General features: G+C 42.6%; 1 protein-coding gene across 3 annotated transcripts in view; it reads right to left on the reverse strand.

Moving 5' to 3' along the window:
* Nucleotides 1-15,748, reverse strand: part of fam189a1 (family with sequence similarity 189 member A1) — an 86,968-nt gene that overhangs the window by 69,838 nt on the left and 1,382 nt on the right. The window lies entirely within an intron of this gene.

The following is a 15,748-nucleotide window of genomic DNA, read 5'->3' on the forward strand; positions in this document are numbered from 1 at the left end:
TTGCAAAAGCTTATTTGATTGGCAAGACGTTCCCATGACACCCACTGATAATACCCACGAGTCTCACCATCTCCTGCCCAGGAAACAACACAATCTCATCCATTTTTCAAACAGCCTCCAACCGCTTCTTGGACGGCATCTCGAGATCCTGCAGTCTGGAAGCTGTCCGATTTAAATCCCTGAATTTCTTTGTGAAGGCGCTATAATGATAAAGTGGCACTTCAGAAGAAAATTGAAAACATTACATTTCCTGAAGGCCAAACAATGTCTCTTCTAAAACAATGATTTTCTCTATTTAAGCAGCAGGAAGTTAAAATATGTATCTCCAAATCTTTGCACAACACTCAGATATGTGGATGATATTAATCAATTCATTTGTCAAATCTATACTAAATCATTTAATGCACAAAATGTTCTTTGCCATTTCAGCCTCTCAGCCTTCAAGTCTGAGGACTGAGGACGACATTATGAGATTTGGTTAGCAAACATAAAAGCTCGCCAACTTGTACATGGCTGTTTACTAAGCTTTCTGTAATTTATGTGGAAAACTGGAAAAATTCCAAGTCACTGACACACACACACACACACATGCAGAGTTTTCAAGCAGAGGGATCTCTGTTCAGGTGCAGTTCTACAGGGCAAAAAAAACCTTTCCGAGTTTATAAGACATAAAGTTATGTGTATTTACATGTTATGATTATGTGATCCAGATAAAAGCAGCTGTATATGTATGTGAGCCGGGGGATAATCAGGTTTTTGTCATGAAACCAGTCTTGGCTCTGGTTCGTCTTCAGCACAGTGAGGGAGGTATTGATTAGTGCAAAAAAAGCTTATATGCAGCATGTTTTTAGTTCTACCACTGCAGTGCTATGGTAGTGAAACGTTTGCTGAATAAGGAGTGAGAGTTAATAAAGTAGAAATTATTTTCTGATGTGGTTTTATGTGGACCTGTGTTGAGAGAGAGAAATTCTTCACATATATATATGAAAACTTTAGGTTGAGATGAATTTTTCCTTTTGCCTAAGTTGTAAAAAAAAGAAGACAGAGACATTGTTTCTATGACAGAAACATGCAAACTCTTCAAATATAAAAAAGCAATCCTACTCCTCCAGGCACGGCTGAAACATGGATCCTACAGACAGAGATGAAACCTCTGGGGACAGAAAGAGGCAGTGAGTTGTCAAAAGGAGTATAGATTATGAGAATGGGGGGATGAGGCTGGCTAACCAAGCTGAAGTGATGCCAAGAGAAACATTTTTCGCTGGTAAGGAGGAGGAGGAGCTGAAATATCAACCTGAGGGAGGAGCTGACGGCCCAGGGGCCAGCTGGCCTCCTTCGCTCTGAGCAAACACTCACAGATTCCCCATCATCCCCCGCCTGAACTCTGCACCAACGCTCCCCCTTCTCTTATTTCAGTATAAATCACTTTTCTTCCTCGTAAAGCATTTTTTCAAAAGACCAACTTGTGAATTAAGTTAGACAAAAGAGCAACTCCCACAATCCACTCCAGCCGAAGGACAAACTGAAATAAATGAGCATTTAGTACGTTTACCCTCATCAACAAGCAGCAAGTAAACAGATCTGTCTCCTCAAAACCTCCGATGTCCTTGTGACGCTTCACAGCAAAAACTACAGAAACTGAAAACTACAAAATGTGAGAAGGCAGCACTTGATAAAAGATAAAGACAGCTGTCTTTTGTGTGTCTTCACAGATCTGCTGCGTGTTGCGGTCGTCTGGAGCTGCAATGTGACGTTGCTGTTAGGATAACTGTATTTCCCCAAATAAATTATGGCTATACAGTAACTAAATGCCAGGACGCTACCGTATGAGGCTGTACATCTTCTGTTCCTGCAATAACAATAAAAACCTTGTTAAAGCAAATTAATGGATTCAGTCAACAGATTCGCGAGAGTGCTTCCCTGTTGGTTCTGGAATAATTATAAAGAAGAGCGACAGAGCAGCCGAGGTGAAGTCAAGAAGCGGGAGAACAGAGATACCTCAGCTGTGGAGAGAAAATCAGATCCCACCTGTCTGCTTTGGAGGTTTGTGCTGATTAAAGTGTCAAAAAGGACGAGTCTTTTGTCCTGTACTTTGTCTTTCTCTCTCTCCATTCTCTCTCTCTCGCTGTCTGACGCGCACGGCGGAGTGTTCAGATACAAAGTCCTTGAAACATGTCCAGCGATTAACTGTTTGACCTGTCTCTTTGTTGCCAGTCCCATCTGCATTGATGACCCCAGAGAAACCACAAGGAAATGCATAATTCAGACTATTACCAGCAAAATATGAGCTTAAGAGTGAAAACATTAGTGTGTGTGTGTCTGTGTCTGTGTGTGTGTGAGACCTGTTTTCAACAGGAAATTGGTTTTATGTCTTTGTCAGAGCAGAGAGCCAAAGTCCTAACGCCACCAGCTCACGCAGCACAATGTGAGGTCCTGCTGACGGTGTTTTCTTGAGGGATCCTGAGGCGTTCCCAGGCCAGATGAAATATTTCTCTTTAATCTTCAGTCTTTCTGAAAATCTGACCTGTGTCCCCGTCTTGTTCAAGGCCATAAACCAAGGCAGCAACTTACTGAGCTCTTTCATTGATTGATTTATTGATTAATCAGCCAGTTATTTTATTCATGTTGATTGATCGAAATTAAAAAATTCTTATTACCTAGAGTGATGTATTCAGTTTGTTTAGTTTTACAAATCCTGACTTTTTAAAGATTGAAAACAAAAAACAAATTTTTGGTATTTTTGATTGTAAACAACAGAAATCATGAAACAATTATCAAAATAGTTGATAAATGTTCTGATAATTGAATAACTGACTAATTGTTGAAGCTCTTATACCCATCCCAGCTCAGATTCACTGTGTTGCATTCAAACTTACACTGAAAGAAAAGCGGTTTTGTGAAGGATGAAGAAATTGTTTGAGTGAGAAGTTCAAACTCTGCCTATTTTACAAAGCTACAAACATCTGTTGAGCACAAACCCCTGGATTGTGCCACTGAAAAGAGGAGTTAAGTTGATGTGACAGCTCTGTGTTTGAAACACGCTGACATGATGTCGACACAGGCTGCATAGAAAAGCAGCACGTTAGCGGAGCAGCAGCTGCCTCCATCCTCCTGAGGCCTTTACTTTCCCTCCAACACAAATGAGAGTCTATTACAGAAAGTCAATTTAAAATCTGAGCTGTTGGTGATTTTGGCAGTTACATGAATGAACTTATTAGCATTCTGACAAACTACAGCTCCCACAAAGGTCATTTTCTTGTATATCACCAGAACAGTTTCCCCGATATTCATGATGACGACTGTAGATTTTCTCAAAATGTCATTTCCCCCCCCACTAACTTAAGAAACTATGACTTTCTGATTGGAACTGTAATCTCTATAGGCTTTGCCACTTGACCTTCCCCTACTCTGACAAACAGCTATGTTTGGACAAGGAAGACTCACAGGCGGTAGGTGATTTGTGAATTTGTAGCGGGGGATATTTTCACCTTGGTGTGCATATTATTTGGGAGGGTATACAGAATATTATGTTTTGGAGGTGATTGGTTCGGGTGGGGTGTGGGGAACAACGCCCCTTCAGTAGGGAACTGTATGATTGTTGCAGGAACATGCCCAGTGAAACCACAATCTGCAGAGTTAATGCTGCATCCCGCCTGCCTGCCGCAGACAGTAAAATCTTTATGGATGAAAACCTGCCACTGACGAGGTGGGTAGGATTTGTCCTGAGGCTGCTGATGGTGAGTCTGACTGTGACGGTCGGTGTGTTTGTGTGGACAGAGGAGGGAAGCGAGGCAGAGAGCTCTGTCCTCCTGTTCTTTTCAGGGTCATTCGGTTTCAACTTTTGAAAATAAAATGTGGACTACGTGGTTTAGTTAGCAGCACTAATTATAGGACGCTCACCTGCACACACAAATTCTCTGTCAGCACACAGCCTGCTCTCTCATAGGGGAAGGAGGGATGACTGAGAGGGGACGGCTGAAATGTCAGGTTACTAAAGGGGATGATGTTTTGGTCATTTTGGTTTAAAGGGGATGGTTCCCACCCTCATCACCTTTAAATCCCCTTCTGATTATACATTGATTAACAGTCTCAGTCTTTTGTAATGTACCATCCTTTTCCAGACATACAGTTTACTGCACCAAAGGGTGTTGAGCCAGATGATTGTTGCTGGATTGGTCATTCGTATTTTTTATGTCAATGGGATATTGAACTTTTTGAAAGTTTTCGGTGGTGCAGTGTTTAGCGCTGTGGCCTCAAAGCAAGAAAGTTCTAGGTCATAATCTAACGGCCATCCGGGGTCTTTCTTTGTGGAGTTTGCATGTTCTCCAGTCCAATGACATTCACTGACATTTAGCCTAGGTTATTTAGAGACTGTAAATTGCCCGTAGGTGTTAGTGTGAATGGTTATTTGTCTCCATGTCTTTCCTGCGACCTGGCCAGGGTTTACCCCGCCTCTCACCCAATGTCAGCTGGAATTGGCTCCAGCCCACTCAGAGGAATGAGCAGTGTAGATAATGGATGGATGGTTTTCTTCCTTTTGCAACAGAACCTGGAGGCTCCAGTTTCACTTTAAAACTAATGCAATGGTTTTTGTGCTCAAACTCAAACTTGTATTGTTTGCTGCAATGCTAAAGGTGGAAAAAACCAAACTGTGTTTACGTAAGACTCTCAGGTCGTCCTGGAGCCTCTGATTTATCTTCCTCGCCACCTGATTAAACCCTGAAAGCTGCTTTCAGCACAGCGGTCGGCTGCTTTCTCAGGGAGCGGGAGACAAACAGAACTGTTGCTCTCTCTTCTCGTATCTGCAGCCTGAGCCCGTCTCAATAAACACAAATAAATGGAAAATGGCCTGCAATTATATAGCACTTTTATCGTCTTTATGACCACTCAAAGTGCTTTAGACTTCGAGTCACTATCACCCATTCACGCGCATGAAGACTGGAGGAGCCAGCGATCGAACCACCAACCTCGCAATTAGCTAACGAACCACTCAACCTCCTGAGCCACAGCCTCCTTTCTGATCATCTGCCTGTACGTCTCTGTGGTCTGCATTCAAAGAGATAAAGGAGGAGGAGGGATACGACCTTTACGCCGACTCCAGCTCCACATAGACAAGTACACATGGGCACACATTTACACACCTATGACTTCCCCTCCCACGCATGCAAACATAAAAGCAGCAGCCCACACACCACAGTTGCTAATCATAGAACAAAGGGAGGCTCCAGTCAGCAGGCTCTCCCATTGATCAGCTATAGAAAGCAGCGGGGACTGACGACAGTCAGCTTTGTAAGAACAGGAAGAAGTTACAGCTCAATAGCAGGTAGAGGATACAAGTCAAACACATCAACAAAGCTCCATCTGTCTGCGAGCGCTGGTATCAGACCCTCACGCTTATCGTGGCCTGTTGCAGCTCGCCACTGAAAAGCGTTTCGTTTCATAACAACATATCTTCACACAGGTCAGGAGGATGTGTTTGTGTGTCACTTCACTGGGAACTAAAACTCTCCATTGAGTCCAAATAAAAGAGTCTTGGTCTTAAAGCTGCTCTTTCCAGACATGACATGAACCCGGCAGCAGAATAAATGTAAACACAGGTGTTGTACAGTCGCTGCACCTGTGACTGTTTTCCTCAGTGCAGCAGCATCTCATAAAAGCAACGACACGCCAGCTCACGGAACACATTTGCCTCTGGTCGTCTTCGGTTTCGCTCTCTGCCCCCGGCCTCTCCGATCCGGTTCCCCTCCCTCCCTGCCTGCGAGCTCAGTTCATCCCTGTCGGCCTTTTCTATTCAACAGTCTGCAGACAGACCTGCTGGCAGCCGGGTCGAGGCTGTTTGTAAAGAAGTGCAGCATCAAGCGTTCTGTCAGACGCTTCCCTGGCTGCGGGTCAGAGCAACACAGAGGCGCACCACAAACAAAAGTGAAAGAGGGCTTATAAGAGAGAGATAGGTAGGAGGAGGTAGGCAATCACACATACATACAAACATATATATCATGCCTTAACAATATATAAAATAAGTCTTCCGCATACATGACCCTCCTTCTCTCTGTTTCCTCCTCTCATGTATTTTCAGGGTCAGTTCTCGTGTGAAAACGTGCAGAAGATCAGAAACGTTTCTGCTTTCATCACACATCAAAACCAGCTTCACTCACTTCAAAGATCAAAATGATGCGTAAAAGTCTTTTTGTGTTGAGTGAGTAACGCAGAGATGTGTGTGTGTGTGTGTGTGTGTGTGTGTGTGTGTGTGTGTGTGTGTGTGTGTGTGTGTCTGTGTGTGTGTGTGTGTGTGTGTGTGTGTGTGTGTGTGTGTGTGTCTGTGTGTGTATGTGTGCAGGCTCAGTCATGTGTTTGATCACTGTGAGGTATGTAAATTTCCCTTCTAGTCATGTTTTAAAAGGATATAAAATACTCTGACTGGAATAATAATGAATGTCTAATGTGGCTTTTCACCAACATTACAATCATGATAATTACTTTGGTTAAAAATTCTTAAATGAGATTAAGTCCCTGTTTGAGTCGTCCCACAGTGGCTCCAGGTTTCTGTAACAATCTGGCCCTCTTGCTCGGTATCTTCCCCGCTCGCTCTCTCCATTTCATGCTCATTGACCTCGATCAGTAAAGCTGAAATGCCCACAAAATATTATTTAAAATTTTTAAAAACTGGCATCTACTCCCTAATCTAAAATGTACAAATAAGACATCTAACTTCTGGATAGACAATGTCTTCTGCTTTGGTGAAAGGTAAATTCTCAGTGTGTAAGCTTGATGTTCTCTTATGTTGATGTAACTGGGAGATTATAATGAACAACTTGCAATCCTGCGTTCAGTGAACACTAAATATAACCCTCAGCTACACTATTTCCGTTGTTCCCACACTGATGTTAATGTTAACAACATACACGCCTGTATCATCTCATTTGATGTGTGACGTTAGCTGGTTATTGGACCAAAAATAGTGTTAAAATCACACTGTACAGCAGCAGTGTGAAGATGCTGCTTCAGGCACTGATGAGAGGATGAAATAAAACACACCCAAGCTCATCAGAGACCAGATATTAAAACCGAAAGAAAAATAAACACCCAAATTAAATTTTTCCAGCTCAAACGCCAAAACATTCACTGCTTCCAGGATTTTAAATGTGAGAACTTTTCGCTCTTCTTTTTTTAACATTAAATTTCATATTTTATTTATAAAATAATCTGCCATTTACTTCAAACCTAAAACTGAATGATTAAAGAGGTATGTGCACTTACACCAGGTTGGCCGGTCCCATATACTTTGCACGGAGAGGATGCAAACCTGTTCTCACACGTGTCAATGCAGCGGTCTCTGAGAGCTGCGTTTTTCTGTCACATCGCTATTGTCAGTATGAACACGACCTCAGTGAAGAACCGCTTGTCCACACTGTTGCACAGACGATTCCCTTTATGTGGTTTCCCCGCAAAACAAAACCGAGCGCAATGGACACGATTAATATTTTCAGATACAACCTGCACATTTCTCTTTTTTTCTCTGCCTTACACAGATGACTGCTTCGTTAAGCAGGAGGAGCACAATGCCAGGTTTTCAGCTAGGTTGCTTCTATGCTTCACTTGGTGATGCACAGCAAAGGGAGAAAAGAAAGCGGGATGACGTGTAACAAAGGGACTCGAATCTTAGCTTGGCACGCACCGACGACGCTCAGATCATCTTGTTCCCGATGCTGAACACGGATCATGAACAAACCAAAAATATCAGAGTACAAGTGGATGCAGGAGCAAACGAAGCAGAGAGTCTGGATGTGTCTTCGGCGTTCAACGGTAAAGCTCTTCAAGGAAAGGGAAATAAAGTAAAGCTGGAATATTAGTTCCTCTCCACCACCGTATGTGTGTGTTGAAGTGGCAGCAAGGACAAACTGTTCTCGCCACCATTATGGTGCTCACTGGTAGCACTGGAGTGGGGGCAGGATGCACTGGAGGGTCCTCAGAGTAATGAGTAGCAGCAGCCTGAGTGCCTACTTACTTATTATGGAAAGGTGCAGCAGGGAAGTGAATTACAACTCTTCAGCGACACCTCGGGACAGATTGAGCTCTAAAACTACATGACATCAGCACGCCACCACGTATTTGCTTTAAATACGAGGTCACTGCAGAGATATTTAGAAAAAAACACCAACTGGTCAAGTAAAAATGAAAGTAAAACATAAGTCGGATGATTGATGGGAATCCATCTAATTAGCTGATCAATATGAGATTTAAGATGGGCGGTCGGGCCGTGAGTGGTCTGGTCTGAGAGCATGTGTGCTGACCACACTCTCCATTTAATCTAAACTGATGAGATGAGTACGGTGGTGGAGGAGCCACGTCCTCTATTGACAGCTGGGAATAGATGGCTGCATCAAAACAACAACGTGGAGCTTTGTGTTGAGTCCCAGAACGATGTCCTTGTCACAACTAACTGGTCAGATCATATAATAAAATGGCTGCTTGACAAACTCATGATGCCATTACGTATTGTCAGAGGCGGCCTGAAGCACCTTGGGGCCCATTTATGAGCTAATGTGGGGCCACACCCCCTAAAATGATCAGAGAAGAAGAAATGCGAGGATTCAAGTTAGTGAAACATACCTGAGGCGGCCCTGTTGTACAGTTGTGACTTAAAATATATATAAAGTAAAAAAAGGTGGTGGTCATGTATGGCTGTGAATTCCTCTGAGCTTCTGCTACAACCTGTAATTATTTTATTGGAGAATTTACCTTGTACGTTTGAAGGTCTTCTGCACAACCACCAGTAGATGATAGAGGATGTTACTGTGTCATTATTTTTTCACATATAACATAAAACACAAAAAAAAATGTCATTGTTGTTTACAAAGTGTCACAGAGAGGCTAAAAATAGCTAATGACTCATTGTAGAACTAACAGGAAAAGAAAAAGCAGCAGGAAAATGAAAACGCAAATGGAAACAGAAAATATGTCCTTTTAATGCATCTGAATAAAATCTGTGTTCTTTATTCCATTTTCCATCCAGTTATTTAATTTTCTTTTTAAAACTTTTTGATTCCATTATCTATTTGTTTAATAAATACTGTATTTTGTACAAGGTGCTTATTCACTGTTTGTCAATTATTTTCTCAAATATTTACTTTGTAATTCAGTTTATTTAAGGATTAATGAATTATTAGTGAATACACTAATCAATCCCTGTTGGTTATTGTAAAATTATTAATTAATGAAATGTGTCACTAGGCTGAAAATAAACTACAGATAAAGGAGAAGGAAATAAAAGCTGCACTAGTGACACAAAAGGGACTGAAATAGAAATCAACGCGGAGCTAATTTCAATAATACACTGATTAGAAAAATGAAATACAACATATCTTCGATAATAGTTGGCTATTTAAGCATTACATTATGTTATTGGGGGTTTCATTGGGCGTGAAAGTATTAATTCTTCTAAAATCATACAACAAAGCTAAATATTCACTTGACACCAAAGTGGAAGTGTGGATATTCACTTTGAAGGCAGAGAAAGACGACTGACGTTCACGCTTCTCTGTTCACTTTGATGTCGAGTCATGAGTGAAGCCAAAAGCAAAAAAAAAAAACTGCCTCCGTATCCCTGACAACAAACGCATGTGTAATTACTTCATTCTAATGCAACAGAAAGACGGATCGTTCAAAATGACGATTTCCAAAGCAACACTTCAGACTTCACTTTCAAGTATCTGTCTGTGAATCCGACCAATCAACAGTGACCAGTTTACAATCACGCAAAGTTGAACCATAATACAAGGTTTATATGCAGAAAGTTTAAGTTTCAACAATTCAATTTTACTCTCATACATTTTGGCCTTACGTTTATTCTCTTCAAGGCTTTTTCATTTGGGCTGAGATACAATAAAAGTGTGGATTTTAAAGCGGTTAGGACCTGTTGCCAGGAAACTACCTGAGCCTAATGAGCCAGTTCACTAAAGATGATTCACACTCCCTCGCCGCAGAAAAGCAGAAATAATCAAATGAAACATTTCTCCTCTTTGTCTCCGGCTGCTGCCAGAACTGCAGCAGCAAACAGCACTCAGGGAAAAACAGGAGTGTTTACATGATTTTCCTACAACAACCTGATTAGAAATGTAAAACCTGTCTGCTAAAATCATTTCCTATGAGAGCTTCAGTAGCACTTAGAGACAAACTGTTCATCTGTGTCCGCTTCATCGTTGGTATTTTTGCTTGTTTTCTTGTCTCCAGACGTCAACACGAACAACTGAAAATAAAAGTCTGACTCTGTTTATGCATTTAAATGCCCAAAACACACAAGTCTCTACCCTGACCTGCAGTTCTGTGAGCCTGGACATGTTAGGTTTAGGACATGACGTGTCCAAATACACTATTGCCCTTTTAATGGCAGAACAAAAGGTTGTTGCATTGAGTGGATCAAACGAGCAGAAATGTGCTAACACTGAAATACTGCATGTGCCAACATTTATTGGTCAATCGCGCAATCACTTTCTAGAGCCTCAACACAGCAATATGGCAGCAATGCACGTGACCACGCTCCATTTTAAGAGCAGTTTGCTCATGGGCGCTCAGACAGGTGCAAGTGCATTTGCCAGTTTAACAATGGAAAAGGACAACTGTGTCTGAAACTCGCAGAGACGTCGTGTTTAGAGCCACTTTGACACTTTCCAGGTGTAAGACGCAGCGTTTGGTATCAATTCAGCCAACGAGATCTTTCACATGATAATTGACAATTTTGACGCACTGGTGGCGATAAATTAAACGTAAAGCGAAAAAACAGACGTCAGCAGGATTCTTCCTGTGGGGACCAGGAATTTCAGGACAAAATTTCTCGCTAATCCATCCAATAGTAGAGAGCCCCAAGCTATGGCTCCACAACACAACCGCTCCCTATAATACCCTTTACTGCCTTCTATTGAAAGACACACACACGTGCAGACATGCATATGCTGAGAGATTAGTGCACAATTTGCTGATGGTTGGTAGAAAGAGCTGCTTCACATCCAACACCAAGAACTCCGTGTTAATCCGTCTTTGTTAGAGTCTGTAGATTGTTGAGTGGTAGAGGCTGTTTCACACAACCAGGAAAAACGGAGAAGTTCTTTTATTGAGCTGCAGGGGAAAACATCTTAGTAGGGGGAAGGTGCATCTTTAGTTTCTGTGGCCGGACATGAGGCAGATTTGTGTGTTTGGATGCATGGATCTGTCCCGAGCTTAATTAATGGAGACGTGACGTGTAATTTGTTCTGCACGTCAGCTGTCGACAGCTGCGGAGGCCCTATGGCTCGCTCGAACGCGACGCCTCATTTATTGGCCGGCAGGGAGGTGTGATCCACAGCCAGAAGGTAAACCTGCTGGTTAATCTGGCCACACGGTGCAGAGCAGTGGCGACTGAATGCTGAGCCTCACCGACTTTGCAGCCCCACAGTCTGAACCGCTCTGCTTTACAGCCCCTCGTCGTCTTTTGTCACCCAAATTACATCGACAGGAAGACAGAGCGGCTGACTGCTTGTCTGCCGAGCTGAAGGGTTACAGCCAGGGTGTGGGGATGATTACAAGCCTTGGGTTGGGTTCAAGGAAGAGCAAGATATTTGTAGGATTATTCTCTGTTGGCCAGGCAAGTGTGTGCGCACGTGTGTGTGTATGTGTGAGATATTATGCTATCAAACACACAGCGCTGAACATCAAAGATGTAGAAATGTTGGCGTGTGGAAAATCAGGATGACGGACACAGAACAACTGATATGCACAACACAGAGATGGGATATATTTGTGTGTGCGTGTGCGTGTGCGTGTGCGTGTGTAGAAGGAGGAGGGACAGCCGGGCTCAGCAGTGATTGCTCTGTGTAGGATGTAAAGATTATTCATTCTCTCGCTGCGACCGTGATGAATTCCCACAATACCAGTCATCATACAGAGATCCGTAATGATGTCCCGCAGTGACCACACACAGCCACCTACAGAGTTCACACACAGACACACACACACTCACACACACACGGACGCAGAGGGATTAAGGATTTGTCGTCACCTTCCTCATTAGCTCTGGTCACCATTATGGCAGAAGCTCAAGATAAAGGCAACGGCAAGAAAAGTCAAAGCAAGTTGGAAAAAATAATCCCTTTGTTTGGTTTGCAGCATATTTTACAATAAACTAACAGCGACACAGTGACTTCCTGCCACGATGGGCTCTTCTCGCACAGAGAATTTACACCTCGTTTAACACAATGGAAAAGACGTCATATCCACAAAAATAACAAACAATTAAAGGCTGGTAGAAGCGTCCAGCTGCAGCCTCCAGACCCCACATCTGCCCCCTTAAGACCACGACCATTATCGTTTGCAAAAGTCATTCGTTGACGCCATGGGAGAGTCTGCCCAACAACACCGGACCCTCACCCCAACCATATTTAGCAGTTTGACTTCTTGTGCGTGTTTCGCATTGATGCTGGTAGTCAACAGCTTCTAGAGACGTCTGTCTACTGGCACCACAAGGGGGGGGTATACTGCGAGACGAACGCAAACGGACAATATCGGATCCTTTATGGGACCGAATGCTATTTGATTCAAAGGTCTGAACATGTTTTCTTAATCCATGCCTGCAGGACAGCTGTGGACAGATTTGGACACCACAGATATGTCGTTATTTCACTGTGGTCCACTCGGAGACGCTTGGTGTGGACCATTATAGCAGCTGCACTGACAGACTGGTGGATACATTGACATCTACGCTTACAGTGTATACCCTGGGATAGTGAAAAATGAAAACTCCCTCATTATCTTCTCCCCATTATGCCGATGGAGGAGTGGGTGAAGTTTATGAGTCCACAAAACACTTTAGGAGTCTCAGGGGTAAACAGCGTTGGAGCCAAATCCAATACAATTGAAGTAAATGGGGATTGATTTTTCAAACGTAAAAAAAACCGTTAAGGTAAATAAAACTAAATGCCTCCATACTGCTCCTGGAAGTAGCGATGCTAACGCGCACCCCGCGCATGCCCTTGGGCGAGAGCTTGTGCTGTCTTGGCTCCAGAGGAGGAAATCAAGAAGACATTTAGACTAAAAACATGGTGTAATTGACGCCGTTATGAGTCCAATTTGAATGTCGGGTCTTACAGACATTTTCTGTTTTTTTCTGTAGTTTTTTTACGTTTTTTGGTGAACTATCCCTTTGAGGAGAGATATCTGTCTTTGGCTAACTTCATATAAAAATGTGGATAAACTGCAGTAAAGCGTTTGTAACACATTCAGGATTATGACCTCCTCTCTGATTCTACAAACTTGGCCCACCACCATGAAGCCTATTAACTGCTCACACTCTACACCCACACACGTCGAGCAGAGAAAGGGAACCCTTCCCTTCTCTGAAATTAGGAGTAGATTAGCTCTGCAGACTCTTACAGCTGTACAAAGGCAGCTTTTGTGTACAATTACACTCATTTTATTAGATTAAATCATAAAACGCAGAACCAGCCCAACTCTCCCGTACGCCTCCGATTCGTCTTATTCACTCAAACTGAATTCTTGATAGAGAGGGACACAGTTTTCTAATCTAATCAGCTCCCTCCTATTTTCCAATCACTGGAGATGCTGCATTTTTTGCCATTATAATCCGACATCAGAGACCAGATTGTAAAGCATGGCGCCAACTGTCACAGAGCTGACACATCTTTGTGGACGCTACGACTTTTACACAAAAGTCTGATTGTTACATCTGAAGATTTTAAACTGTGTTTTTTTTAATTGTTTTTAGGGACATTTTAAGTCTCTAAACTTTTTCGAGTGACTTCCACTGTGATTGCTTTTGGGCAAATCACCTCCATCACCAGCGTCTCCAGATGGAGAGCTGCCCTCAATCACATTATCTGGGTTTTTGGCGCCACTGTGGCCGATGGCACTGAGCAGGCTCTTTTGTTCCCAGCACCAGAATCAGCCTCAGAGCTATAAGAACAAAAACCTCCCCCTATACCCTCGTCTTATATCTTATATAAAATCCCTCTTGATAAACATCAGTAGCAAACAACCCATCACTATCTCAAACATTTTGCTTGGATGCATTCTGATTACTTTCTGAGATTTTGTGGAGCAGAATTCGAAACGTTTGTGCAGATTGTAAACCGGTAGTTTCACATGTCTCCCTGATTATGAAAAGCTTCTGATTTATTTGAAGATGAGATCCACTTAATGTTTCATTGATCATTTAGGGTCGGATGAGTTTCTTCTGGGTGGATTATTATGAATAATAATTTTTAAAAAGAGTTGTGTTCCAGGAAGAGTGATTTTGTTGCAGGTTTATTTTCTTTTTGTCTGCAGAGACGTTGTGTTCTTGTTTTGCCACTGCGGCTGTGTTTCTGGAGTTTTATAGCTTCCGTGTGGGCTGGAAAACAGAATGAATCACATCAATCCCAAAACAAAGCACAGTTGAGGTTTTTGAGTGTGTGTGTGTGTGTGTGTGTGTGTGTGTGTGTGTGTGTGTGTGTGTGTTGAGGCACAAAGATGTATATATATATATATAGATGTATATTTGGTACGCAAAGACAACAGAATGACAGACCTGAAACATGCTACACAAAAATCAGCCTGAAGCCCTGATTGGCAATGTGTGCGTTGCCCTGGTCACCTATTGTAATGATACACTCACCACACACACTCACACACACACTCACACACACACACACACACACACACACACACACACACACACACACACACACACACACACACACACACACACACACACACACCACAGATGGCCCTTGTGCCACAGACCTCCCCTCACCCCTGCACTCTGCCCCACTGCCTCTATAATTAATGGACCGTTCCTGCTCCTCCTCCTCTCTGGCAGAAAATCAAAGAAGTGTGTGTTCATAAATATTTACACAAAGCACCATGAAAATTTCACATGTACAAAAACACAACATCCCACCAAACATATATATATAAAAAAAAAATATATATATATATATACATACTGCACACAGAGGATGGAGCAGTAGATTTAAAATATCCTCCTCATATGACTCTGACTGTGTGTGTGTGTGTGTGTGTGTGTGTGTGTGTGTGTGTGTGTGTGTGTGTGTGTGGGGGGGGGGGGGGGTACTCATGTACTCACATGTCTGAAAATTCAACCTCTTGGAAATTCATCATATTAATGTTTTTTAAATTGAGTCAATAGTGAACATATATAACGTGTATACGTATAACATCTGTATCTACAGCCCATGAGACAAATGTGGTGACAAGTGACAAATGTTGAATCAGAATCAATACAAAATAATATTTCCTTTATAGTCAGATGTGATCTTAGTGTCTCGATGGTTGATTATATTGTTTTTCTTTAGTGATGCAACTTCAGCTACATCGTGTGTGTGTTCATCATTGTGTGTGTGTGTTCAGTGTGTGTTCCTCAGCGTGTGTTCACCAGTGTGTTCCTGAGTGTGTTCCTCAGTGTGTGTTCACCAGTGTGTTCCTGAGTGTGTTCCTCAGTGTGTGTTCCTCAGTGTGTGTTTATCAGTGTGTGTTCATCAGCGTGTGTTCCTCAGTGTGTGTTCATCAGTGTGTGTTCCTGAGTGTGTGTTCCTCAGTGTGTGTTCATCAGCGTGTGTTCCTCAGTGTGTGTTCATCAGTGTGTGTTCCTGAGTGTGTGTTCCTCAGTGTGTGTTCATCAGTGTGTGTTCATCAGTGTGTGTTCACCAGTGTGTGTTCACCTGCGTGTGTTCCTGAAGTGTGTTCAGTTTGTGTTCATCAT

Source organism: Hippoglossus hippoglossus, chromosome 3 (genome assembly GCF_009819705.1).
Source record: "Hippoglossus hippoglossus isolate fHipHip1 chromosome 3, fHipHip1.pri, whole genome shotgun sequence".
NCBI lineage: Eukaryota > Metazoa > Chordata > Actinopteri > Pleuronectiformes > Pleuronectidae > Hippoglossus > Hippoglossus hippoglossus.